Source organism: Schistocerca americana, chromosome 9 (genome assembly GCF_021461395.2).
Source record: "Schistocerca americana isolate TAMUIC-IGC-003095 chromosome 9, iqSchAmer2.1, whole genome shotgun sequence".
Classification (NCBI taxonomy): Eukaryota; Metazoa; Arthropoda; class Insecta; order Orthoptera; family Acrididae; genus Schistocerca; species Schistocerca americana.
The window spans coordinates 42,972,619-42,984,014 of record NC_060127.1 but is presented as its reverse complement, the minus strand read 5'-3'; the positions used below and the strand labels follow the sequence as shown (position 1 = coordinate 42,984,014).

General features: G+C 43.1%; 1 non-coding gene across 1 annotated transcript; it reads left to right on the top strand.

The window, feature by feature from the left end:
• The first annotated feature begins 229 nt into the window (after positions 1-229).
• On the top strand, positions 230-304 carry Trnat-ugu. Its single transcript has one exon. It is a non-coding gene; the product is annotated as a tRNA-Thr (tRNA).
• The last annotated feature ends 11,092 nt before the right edge of the window (positions 305-11,396 follow it).

Below are 11,396 nucleotides of genomic sequence, written 5' to 3'. Positions count from 1 at the left end.
GACAAGAAGAAAGCGGAGGATGGTAGGACGTCAGGGAATAACTTCCTTGGTACTTGAACGAGCCATAGAGAGTAAAAATGTAGGGGATTTGAGAGCTCCGAATGTGTTCAACTAATGGTTGAAGATGGTGTGTGTAAGTGAGACTCTGAGAAGAAGATATATGAAGATGGTATCTGTTCTTTCGGGCATGTCGAAACGGATAAATCCTTGCAGTCGCACTATCTTCTCTGCCCTCGGTGGCTCAGATGGATAGAGCGTCTGCCATGTAAGCAGGAGATCCCGGGTTCGAGTCCCGGTCGAAGCACAAATTTTCAAGTCCCGGTGATGTATATCAACGCCTGTCAACAGCTTAGGCTCTTGACTTAATTACCATTTCATTCTGAGACAAAGAGATTGGCACAGGAGAGGAAAGGAATTCGTGGCGGGCCGCTCAAACCAGTCAGAATACTGGCGACACAACAGAAAAGTGCAATTGAGATCTTAGATGTCTTTATGTTTTGTACAGCTGTGGTTGAACTATATAAACACAGCAGGCACACGTCACACCCTAAACAACATGTGAAGTATCTTCTGCCACTCGCAGTGTATCGGTAATCTGATCTCAAGGTATCGATTAGTGAGAAGAGCCTCGTAAAATAATTGCCACTGTGATCTAATTGCCTTATTTACCACGGATGTAAAGACATCAACACAGTTCTTTTCATTTTCAAATGGATCTGTTCAGTTATCTGGAAGCACAACAGCAGTTTTCATTTAGAGGAACAAAGTCATTGTTTTGTAGGTTTGGGAGTAATTAGGTAACAAAACTAAGTTTAAAGTAGGGACGTCTCCGTTGCCCTTTGGCCACGATGAATGATGCACGATTCGAAAGTTAGTGCATCTTTCAAAGGAATCATGCGGCGGTGAGAAAGAAAGAGAGAGAGAGAGAGAGAGTATTTTGATAAGTGTTATGCTGTTCTTTAGGATACTGGATGAAGTTAGTTGAACTAATGTCAACATATAACTTAATTGGTGTGAATGATGACCAAGTTAGTGTACAGTATGACTGTCATATGCGGCTATTCGATAGAAATAGATGGATGAAGTTTTAATCAATTGTCTTCTCCCAACGATTTGGTGCTCGGTATTATGAAAAGGGTAGTTGCTACTCACTATATAGCGGAGATGCTGAACTGCAGATAGGCACAACAAACAGACTCTCAGAAAGTGAGCTTCTGGCGAACAAGGCCTTCGTCGAAAATAGACAAAACACACACACACACACACACACACACACACACACACACGCACACACACATGATCATACTGTGGCCTCAGCAGCCAGAGACTGTGGTCACATGTGTGTGAGTTGCGTTGGCGTGTGTCAGTGTGTGTGTGTGTGTGTGTGTGTGTGTGTGTGTGTGTGTGTGAATTACGTTTGCATCAGTGTGTGCTAGTGTGTGTGTGTGTGTGTGTGTGTGTGTGTGTGTGTGTGTGTGTGTGTGTGTGTGCGTGCGCGCGTGTTGTCTATCGCCGACGAAGACCTTTTTGGCCGAAAGCTGACTTCATGAGAGTGTTTTTGTTCTGCCTATCTGTGACTCAGCATCTCCGCTGTGTAGTGAAAAGCAACTATCGTTTTCATAATATTGTTACACTCCACCCTTTATTTTCCACTGTTGAATTTGGTCTTCAGTTATACAAACTTTTGACAACTTTGCCGGCCGGGATAGCCGAGCGGTTCTAGGCGCTACAGTCTGGAACCGCGCGACCGCTACGGTCGTAGGTCCGAATACTGCCTCTGGCATGGATGTATGTGATGTCCTTACGTTAGTTAGGTTTAAGTAGTTCTAAGCTCTAGGGGACTGATGACCTCAGAAGTTAAGTCCCATAGTGCTCAGAGCCATTTGAACCATTTTTGACAATTACTGATGATGTTTTATTAACACTTCGAAAAAATCAAGCAACATGGTGAAGGTGTTGGTCCTCCTCTACATAGTCGCCTTTCAATGGGACAAATTTTTCGAAATGGTGGATGACACAGGGGAGAGCTTTGTTGTTGAAGTCTGCATTTTGGCTGTGTAGGGAACGTTCCACCATGAAACTCGAGTCGTTCTCACTCTGGAATTTCCGCCACGCAATGGTTTATTCAACCGAGGAAAAAGGAAGAAGCCGCTGAATGCATTGTCCTGAGGTCCGCGAGTTCGCCTAAACGGGAATTTCACGTCGCGGAGCAATATCGATAAATTCAATCTATATTTTCGTACGCAAAATTCTGACAAATCAATTTCAACTTTTTTAAGTTAACATTGTGTAAATAACGATTATGCATATGACGTTTTTAGTTAGCGTTTTTTATTACGAATAAAATGTTTCACAATAATTATTTCATTTTGTAAAAATTTGTTTACAAAAAGTCAGATTATTGCAACAGACTATAAAACAGACATAAACTAAATATTATTATTATTTGTGAACTCGTAGAGGTTGTGTCCCATTATCTTTGTACAAGTACGACTACGGAAAGGATTGGCTGTTAACACACTGTTATATCACGCCAAGAAGTGCGTGAAGTGGAACCTGAGCAAGCAAAATTCAAGGCTTTGCTAGATCTGCGTCTGCATTTACAAGACTACTTTGCAAGGCACACTTAAGTGCCTGGCAGAACGTTCATCGGACCATTTTCACTCTACTTATCTACCGACCCATATTTCAACAGCATCCAGGGAGAAACGAACACTCAAATCTTCCTGTATGAACTCTGATTTCTCTTATTTTATTACAGCGATCATTTCTTCCTGTGTAGGTGGCTGTCAACAAAATATTCTTGCATTCAGAGCAGTGGGTTGGAGATTAAAATTTTGTGAAAAGATCTTCCCGCAACGAAAAACACCTTTGTTTTAACTATTGCCACCCCAAGTCTCGTATCATATCTGTGACGCTCTCTTCCCTCTTCCGCGACAGTAGAAAATATTTATAGGTAATTGACAGTTTTCGCACCATGCACATACCTTGTCTAAATCATTTTGCCACACTGGTTTTTAATTTCTGATGACTTTATTAGACGGTAAATGATAGCATCATCTACAAACGGTTTAAGATAGCTCAGGCCTTTTCCTAAATCATTTACGTGTATATATTATAAACAGCAGAGGGACTATAACACTTAGAGAGATCTGTCGGATCCCTCTCATATCCTCGTACTGTTCTACACAGTTCTTTGCCTTTTGCACTTGATAAATGTTTGCAGACACAACCATCCTATCGCAAAGAAGTGTGCCATTGTATCGTGTAGATCTGATGGTTGATACATGATAATCTGGATACGCACTCCTATCTTTCCTAATCGAACTTACATGAAAACCCATGACAAAGGAGTATAAAGGGGTAGATTAATAAAAGGAAAATGGGAAAATGCTGCCGCGTGTGTCATTACTTTGAGAATGTGCCAGCTGTGACTAAAAGTCGGTTACGATTGGTTTTCACCAGAAATTTCAGTATGGGCGCAAGCAGAGCAGAAGCAGTTGCAGTCAGCCTCGTAAATAGTTCCTTTTAGTAGGATCTAGATAGATAATTCGATGAATCTCTTAACAGGGTACGGAAGAAGCAAAACAGATGGTACTAAAACGACAGCATTTTTGTCTGATTAATGTTTTTCCTGACCGAGTTGAAAGATGGACATACACTGAAGCGCAAAGAAACCAGTATAGGCATGCGTATTCAAATACAGAGGTATGTAAACTGGCAGAATACGACGCTGCGGTCGGCAACGCCTATATAAGACAACAAGAATCTGGCGCAGTTGTTAGGTCGGTTACTACTGCTACAATGGCAGGTTATCAAGATTTAAATGAGTTTGAATAGCCATACCTCTGAGGATGTCCAAGTAGTATAGGACGAAACGTTAGGAATAGAAGAATTCCATGGAGCACGGCCATATAACCTGGAAGAATTATCAACAACATGAAGAGGCTCACGTAGAGACCCTCCAGTTGTTTAACGTCAGTTGCCACTTTTGGGACCGACTGACTTCTTGCCTAAATCAATGGAGAGACGTCTACAGACGTTAAAGTAACCTCTGGCGTGCCACAGGGGAGTGTTATGGGCCCATTGCTTTTCACAATACATATAAATGACCTAGTAGATAGTGTCGGAAGTTCCATGCGGCTTTTCGCGGATGGTGCTGTTGTACACAGAGAAGTTGCAGCATTAGAAAATTGTAGCGAAATGCAGGAAGATCTGCAGCGGATAGGCACTTGGTGCAGGGAGTGGCAACTGTCCCTTAACATAGACAAATGTAATGTATTGCGAATACATAAAAAGAAGGATCCTTTGTTGTATGATTATATGATAGCGGAACAAACATTGGTAGCAGTTACATCTGTAAAATATCTGGGAGTATGCGTGCGGAACGATTTGAAGTGGAATGATCACATAAAATTAATTGTTGGTCAATAGAGAAATAGAATATTTATAGAAGTTCTCCTGCAAACCTTGCAGATGTAGTACTCCCGAGTGATTTCCCTAAATCGTTTCAGGCAAATGCCGGGATGGTTCCTTTGAAAGGGCACGGCCGATTTCCTTCCCCATCCTTCCGTAACCTGAGCTTGTGCTCCGTCTCTAATGACCTCGTTGTCGACGGGACGTTAAACAACACTAACCTATCCTAGTACTCCCGAAACGATTTGAAGTGGAATGATCACATAAAATTAATTGTTGGTAAGGCGGGTACCAGGTTGAGATTCATTGGGAGAGTCCTTAGAAAATGTAGTCCATCAACAAAGGATGTGGCTTACAAAACACTCGTTCAACCTATACTTATGTATTGCTCATCAGTGTGGGATCCGTACCAGATCGGGTTGACGGAGGAGATAGAGAAGATCCAAAGAAGAGCGGCGCGTTTCGTCACAGGGTTATTTGGTAACCGTGATAGCGTTACGGAGATGTTTAATAAACTCAAGTGGCAGACTCTGCAAGAGAGGCGCTCTGCATCGCGGTGTAGCTTGCTCGCCAGGTTTCGAGAGGGTGCGTATCTGGATGAGGTATCGAATATATTGCTTCCCCCCACTTATACCTCCCGAGGAGATCACGAATGTAAAATTAGAGAGATTAGAGCGCGCACGGAGGCTTTCAGACAGTCGTTCTTACCGCGAACCATACGCGACTGGAAAGGAAAGGGAGGTAATGACAGTGGCACGTAAAGTGCCCTCCGCCACAGACCGTTGGGTGGCTTGCGGAGTATAAATGTAGATGTAGATGTAAATCATCTTACATTTGGAATCGATCTTGTGATGACTTTACTGAGGTTAAACAGCAGCAAGCCCGCCTCCGTGGATGAGTGATCATGACTGTCATGCGAAGGATCCAGGTTCGATTCTCGCTACAGTCATGGATTTTTCCCTGGTGGAACGACTGGAACGGGCTACGCTCAACCTCATGGGGCCAATTGAGGAGCTGTTCGACCGACCAGCAGAGTTTCCAAACTCAAGAAACCCGACAACGACTCACATGCCCCTCCATACCGCATCCAGTCACAGGATGACACGGTGACTGGTCGGACCGAACTGACCCGATTTGGGGCCTGAACGCGGAACTTTACCTTTAAACAACATCATCATCTGTAAAGAGCCTAAGACGGATGGCAGATGGTCTTCTAATTCGTTTGTATACGGAGTGTATACGGGATGTAGTCGAATTAAGTCGGGTGATGTTGAGCGAATTGGATTAGGAAATGAGACACTTAAAGTAGTAAAGGAGTTCTGTTATTTGTGTAGCAAAATAACTGATGATGGTCGAAGTAAAGGGGATATAAAATGTAGACTGGCAACGGCAAGGAAAGCGTTTCTGAAGAAGAGAAATATAAATAGTTTGGACAAGAAGAGAATATAAGCTTTCGAAACTTGGTGCTACAGAAGAATGCTGAAGATTATATGAGTAGATCACATAACTAATGAGAAGGTATTGAATAGGATTGAGGAGAAGACAAGTTTGTGGCATAACTTGACGAGAAGAAGGGATCGGTTGGTAGGACATGTTCTGAGGCATCAAGGGACCACAAATTTAGCATTGGAGGGCAGCGTGGAGGGTAAAAATCGTAGAGGGAGACCAAGAGATGAATTCACTAAGCAGATTCAGAAGGATGTAGGTTGCAGTAAGTACTGGGAGATGAAGAAGCTTGCACAGGATAGAGTAGCATGGAGAGCTGCATCAAACCAGTCTCAGCACTGAAGACCACAACAACAACAACAACACGGAGTGTTCCGGAAAGAATGATGTGATTTCAAAACTATATATTTATTGATTTAAACGTACTACAAACATGGGATCGATTGCAAAATACTCACAAAATCTCAAAGGTGTATTATTACAAATGTTCTGTGTGTCCACTACCAGCAGCACGAACAAGATCTAGATAATAGCTAAATTCGCCATGAACTTTACTCAATATATCTCCTTTTACAGAAGTTAGTGGCGACTGTTATTCTGTTCTTCACTTCTTCTATGTCACAAGGTGAAAGGGAGATGGCCAAGAAAGCAGGACAGTGTCTCCGGGTCCCGTGCGTCCTATCCAGCGTTGAGGCAGAGTGTCAGTAAGAATCTGATGTACGTTGTTGTGACACTGTGGTCATGCTGTATCCTGTTGGAAAATGAAATCATCAGAGTCCCCCTCAGGTTGTGGAAAAAGCCAGTTGTGCAGCATTTGAAGACAGCTTATTCTAGTCACTATGTTTACTTGAAAAAGAAGGTACACTTTTTCACGAGAAATGGCACAACAAACGTTCACTTTATGTGAGTCTCTTTCGTGCTCGATAACGTCATGAGGGTTTTGGAGTCCCCATATGCGCACATTGCCTCTGGTTACTTTAACCGCTAACATGTAATGTTGCTTCGTCACTGAAAATTAACCGTGGTAAGAAATGTACCATCTTCCATGTTCTGACGCAGAGCATTGCTGGAGTCAACCCGTTTCCTTTCATCAGTAACCCGAAGAGCTTGCACTAGTAGTCTGTATGGTTCACACACAAATCGACGCTTTAACACTCATCAGACACTCGTGTTGTTGTGTGGCGAGTAGACTTTCGTGGAGACCGATCAGTCGTTTGCCGAATTCTATCCACCATGCCATCAAAAGCGCGAGGTCGACGTTTGCACAAGCATCCTGTCTCTTCAGATTGGTGATATCAATGACGAACTTCTCTGTTGCTGACGGATCAATGCCTAAACGCCGACGGAGAGCAGGCTGGACCGAAATCACTGGCTCACTATTTGCAAACTGTAGCACAGAAGACACCTTCTGTTGAGCGGACACCATCTTACTTCTTACTGACTTAAAACTGAGAAGGTGCATTGACCGACGTTCAGAGACCATTTTCTGAAACTCTGGGTTACGCTCATTGAAACAACACACATTCACCTCACGGCACGTCCAATGTTTCGTAATTATTACCGTCCAGAATATGTTCATCCTTCTGAAACATCCTGCATAACGGCCTGTAATCTTACCCTCCCACACATCACCAATAAATTTTTTGTCTCTTCATTAGCTTCAATAGCTACGAGAGTAGCAAGATATCGAAAAAAAGTTTTCCTATCTTCATTTTCTCGTTGTTGGCTGCAGTACATCTAGGGGTAGATTCTAGAGGCTGAAATTTTGATTTTCTGGGTTCCAGGTGACATAATAATTGATGAAGTACTTTCTGTTTCTATGACACTTTTTTAAATTTTATTCGGTTTTTCTATATCATACTGACTTCACAATCTTCATTTTCATAAAATCAAACATTAAATTATTATTGCCAAAGTCAAAAATGCGACCGTTTCCATGAGGCATGCCCACTACTGCTAATGCATTTTGCGGTAGTAGCACATTCCAAAGAGTTTACAAAACAAAAGAGTTTACAAACTTTCTTGACAAAAGAGGAATCATCAGCAAATTACAGCGTTACCTGGTAAACTAATTCAGAAATAGATTTAATAATTAGCGTTAGATTGTGCAATTAATAATATAAATTTTAAGTATTACGTATATTTCGTAATTTAAAATATTCCTAAAAGAAGAAGAATTTTAGCTATACAAACAGAGCTAGTAAATATCAAATGCAACAAATTAATTTCTCTTTATACATTTTAGCCTGAAATATAATGCATTGAATAGAAAATCATACGAAATTCTTTGAGTTAAACAGTTGAGATAATGTTCACCTATAATAGATTCGAAAATATTCCTGGTATTAAAGAAAGGTAATGCTAGAGAAGGGTGTCCTACTACAGGGCGATCTAAAAGTTTCTATTAGAGGGCGTTGGTGCAGTATATATACAACGTAGCGCGACTCCGATGCAGGTTTATAAGAACCGACACGTAGGTAAGGGATTCGTGTGGAATTCGTGTCTTTCCGACGTGCGTGAGGTAAATTTCCAACCGTGAACTGTGGCAACGTTATTACTGAATGCATCCAAACAGGATCCACGTGATGTTCCTTTCTTGGCTGGAGAAGGACAAAGACCGGTACACATCGGTTGGAGACTGGAGAATGTGTATGGGTTAATGGTGTCATGGAACGTCGCCTCGTCCCAAGAAGTTTAAGGGCCAGCTGGAAAGGTGATGCTGACTCTGTTATCTCATTACCAGGTCCCTTTGCTAATTGACTTCTAGGAATCTTGTGTCCCCATCACTGGAGAACGGTATCCATGCGATTATCACTTCTGCGGTCCCTAAAAAAAGTCCTTGAAGAGGCGATGACTCCTGTCGGACGAAAATGGGCAGCAAGCCGTTATGAACTTCTGCTCGCATTTCACATCAGGACATGGTGGTTTACCAAAGGGGAATCTTCAAGCTGGTGCGTCGGTAGAATGATTGCCTGAGAGCTCATGGAAATTTTGCCTGATTGGCGTACCGATTCTCGACTGTACGGCCTTCGGATGGAAACTTTTGATTGCCCCTTTTAGACTAGGTATAGAACAGGGCATATAACACTTTCTTGGGGAACGCCAGATATAACTTTCTACACGATAGACTTCCCTTTAGTCACTACGAACTGTTACGTAAATTGCTCGCTAATTCTAGATTTCAGCTGGGGGTCGTGTCTGAAAGTACAGACATCACACATTCATGTAACTGATTCGCCTCGATGAGTAATGAATCGACAACCTTCAGAGCGCGTGCACATTTACGGTCGACCTCCAGTTACTTTACTTTTACTTTTCCGTGTCCAGATCAAATTTTATTTTTCCAATAGTTAGCCACCGCTACGGCTTTGTCGTTGGCTTGTAGCAGGCCACTAAAACTGCAGGGCTCCGGCAGTAGTCGGCACCTGAGCAGATGTGCCTCGTCTTGTACCTCTCCGCATCCGCAAAGAACGTCATCATTAGTCAGCAGTCCCCACTTGCACAGATTAGTTTTGCATCTGGGTACACCAGCCCTCAGCCTATATAGTGTTCTCCACACTGTATAAGGAAGTTTGTTTCCAGGTGCCATTTGCACTTTTGGTATTATCTGCAGTGCGGTTTGTTCATTCCCCCATTTACGGACTCTATTATCTTCCTGTGAACCGTCAAGGATCTTGGTTCTTGCATTAAAGCTATTTCTAGACTTAAGCCTACGAGCCTGAGTGACGTGACCATTCAGTGGGTGTCGAGAATCTGTTTCTTTCTTTGTTCTCTCAGCGTCTGCTGCCACCTGCCTTCTGATCTTGGATGGGGCAATTCCAGCAAGTAGGTACAAAATACCCGTTGGTGTGGGTCTGAGACAGCCTGTAACAATTCGCATTGTCTCATTTACACTTACATCGACCTGTTTAGCATGTGCAGATGCTTCCCATACTGGCGCTGCATAGTCTGCTGCAGAAACACACAGAGCAAGTGCTGATGTTCTCAGTACTGGTGGTTGAGCTCCCCATTCATAGTTTGTGTGCCTGCGGATGATGTTATTCCTGGGGTAAACCTAAGCCTTGGTGTTTTGGCAATGCTGCTTGAAGGAAAGCGTTCTGTCAAGTACAACCCCAAGGTATTTAGGTGTTGGACAGTGCATTAGCTTCTTACCTTGCCATGTGCTCAACTACAGCATCTCTATTGAGCAGATGGAAAGCACATACTTGGATTTTGTCAGGGTTTGGCTTTAGGTGATTGGTGTCGCAGTATTGAGCCAGTTCTTGAAGCGCTCTAGAGAGATTTCCAGATGTTGCATCAAAATTGGACCCCTGGACCACCACAGCTGTGTGATCAGCGTATACGAACAGTCTTCATCTTGAGGTATAGGTTGGTCATTAGTGTACACATTATAAAGGCTGGGAGAGAGTACACTTCCTTGTGGTAAGCCATTCTTCTGCAGTCGCCATCTACTGTTCTTACCATTTAGGGAGACATAAAATCTTCGATTCTGCAGAAGACTACCAATAACCATCGTCAACCTACAGTCCCCTGTGAGGTGATATAATCTGCGCAATATCTTTCTGTGGTTTACCGTGTCGTATGCAGCAGTAAGATCTATAAAAGCTGCTCCAGTTACTAATTTTTTTTCAAACCCATCTTCTATATGTTGCGTCAGATTAAGTATTTGCCCACAACAAGGTATTCCTGGTCTGAATCCGGCTTGTTCCTTTATGAGCTTTCCATCTATAGTTTCTGCCACCCGGTTGAGAATCATCCGCTCCAGTATCTTATAGAGATGGAGTAGAAATGACACTGGTGTGTAACTTTTGGGGTCCTTTATCTCCTTGCCAGGTTGACCTCCAGTGGGAATCTAAAATTAGCGAGCATGGGGTACGTGGACAGGGACTGTGGGTAGGGGGCACTTGGTGGGAATGTGCGTCGGCCGAGAGGCGCCCAGAGATATTCCGCGCATTTGTGGTACACACTGTGTACGGACGGCGCAGTGGTTAAAAACCGCTTACAAGGGAACCTCCCCATCGCACCCCCCTCAGATTTAGTTATAAGTTGGCACAGGGATAGGCCTTGAAAAACTGAACACAGATCAATCGAGAAAACAGGAAGAAGTTGTGTGGAACTATGAAAAAATAAGCAAAATATACAAACTGGGTCGTCCATGCCTAAGATAGGCAATAATAAGGGGGATGCGCGCCGCGGAGCGCCGTGGTCCCGTGGTTAGCGTGAACAGCTGCGGGACGAGAGGTCTTTAGTTCGAATCTGCCCTCGACTGAAAATTTTGCTTTCTTTACTTTCGCAAAGTTATGATCTGTCCGTTCGTTCATTGACGTCTCTGTTCACTGTAATAAGTTTAGTGTCTGTGTTTTGCGACAGCACCGCAAAACCGTGCGATTAGTTGACGAAAGGACGTGTCTCTCCAATGGGAACCGAAAACATTTGATCGCAAGGTCATAGGTCAACCGATTCCTCCACAGGAAATCACGTCTGATATATTCTATACGACACTGGTGACAGCATGTGCGTCACATGACAGGAAT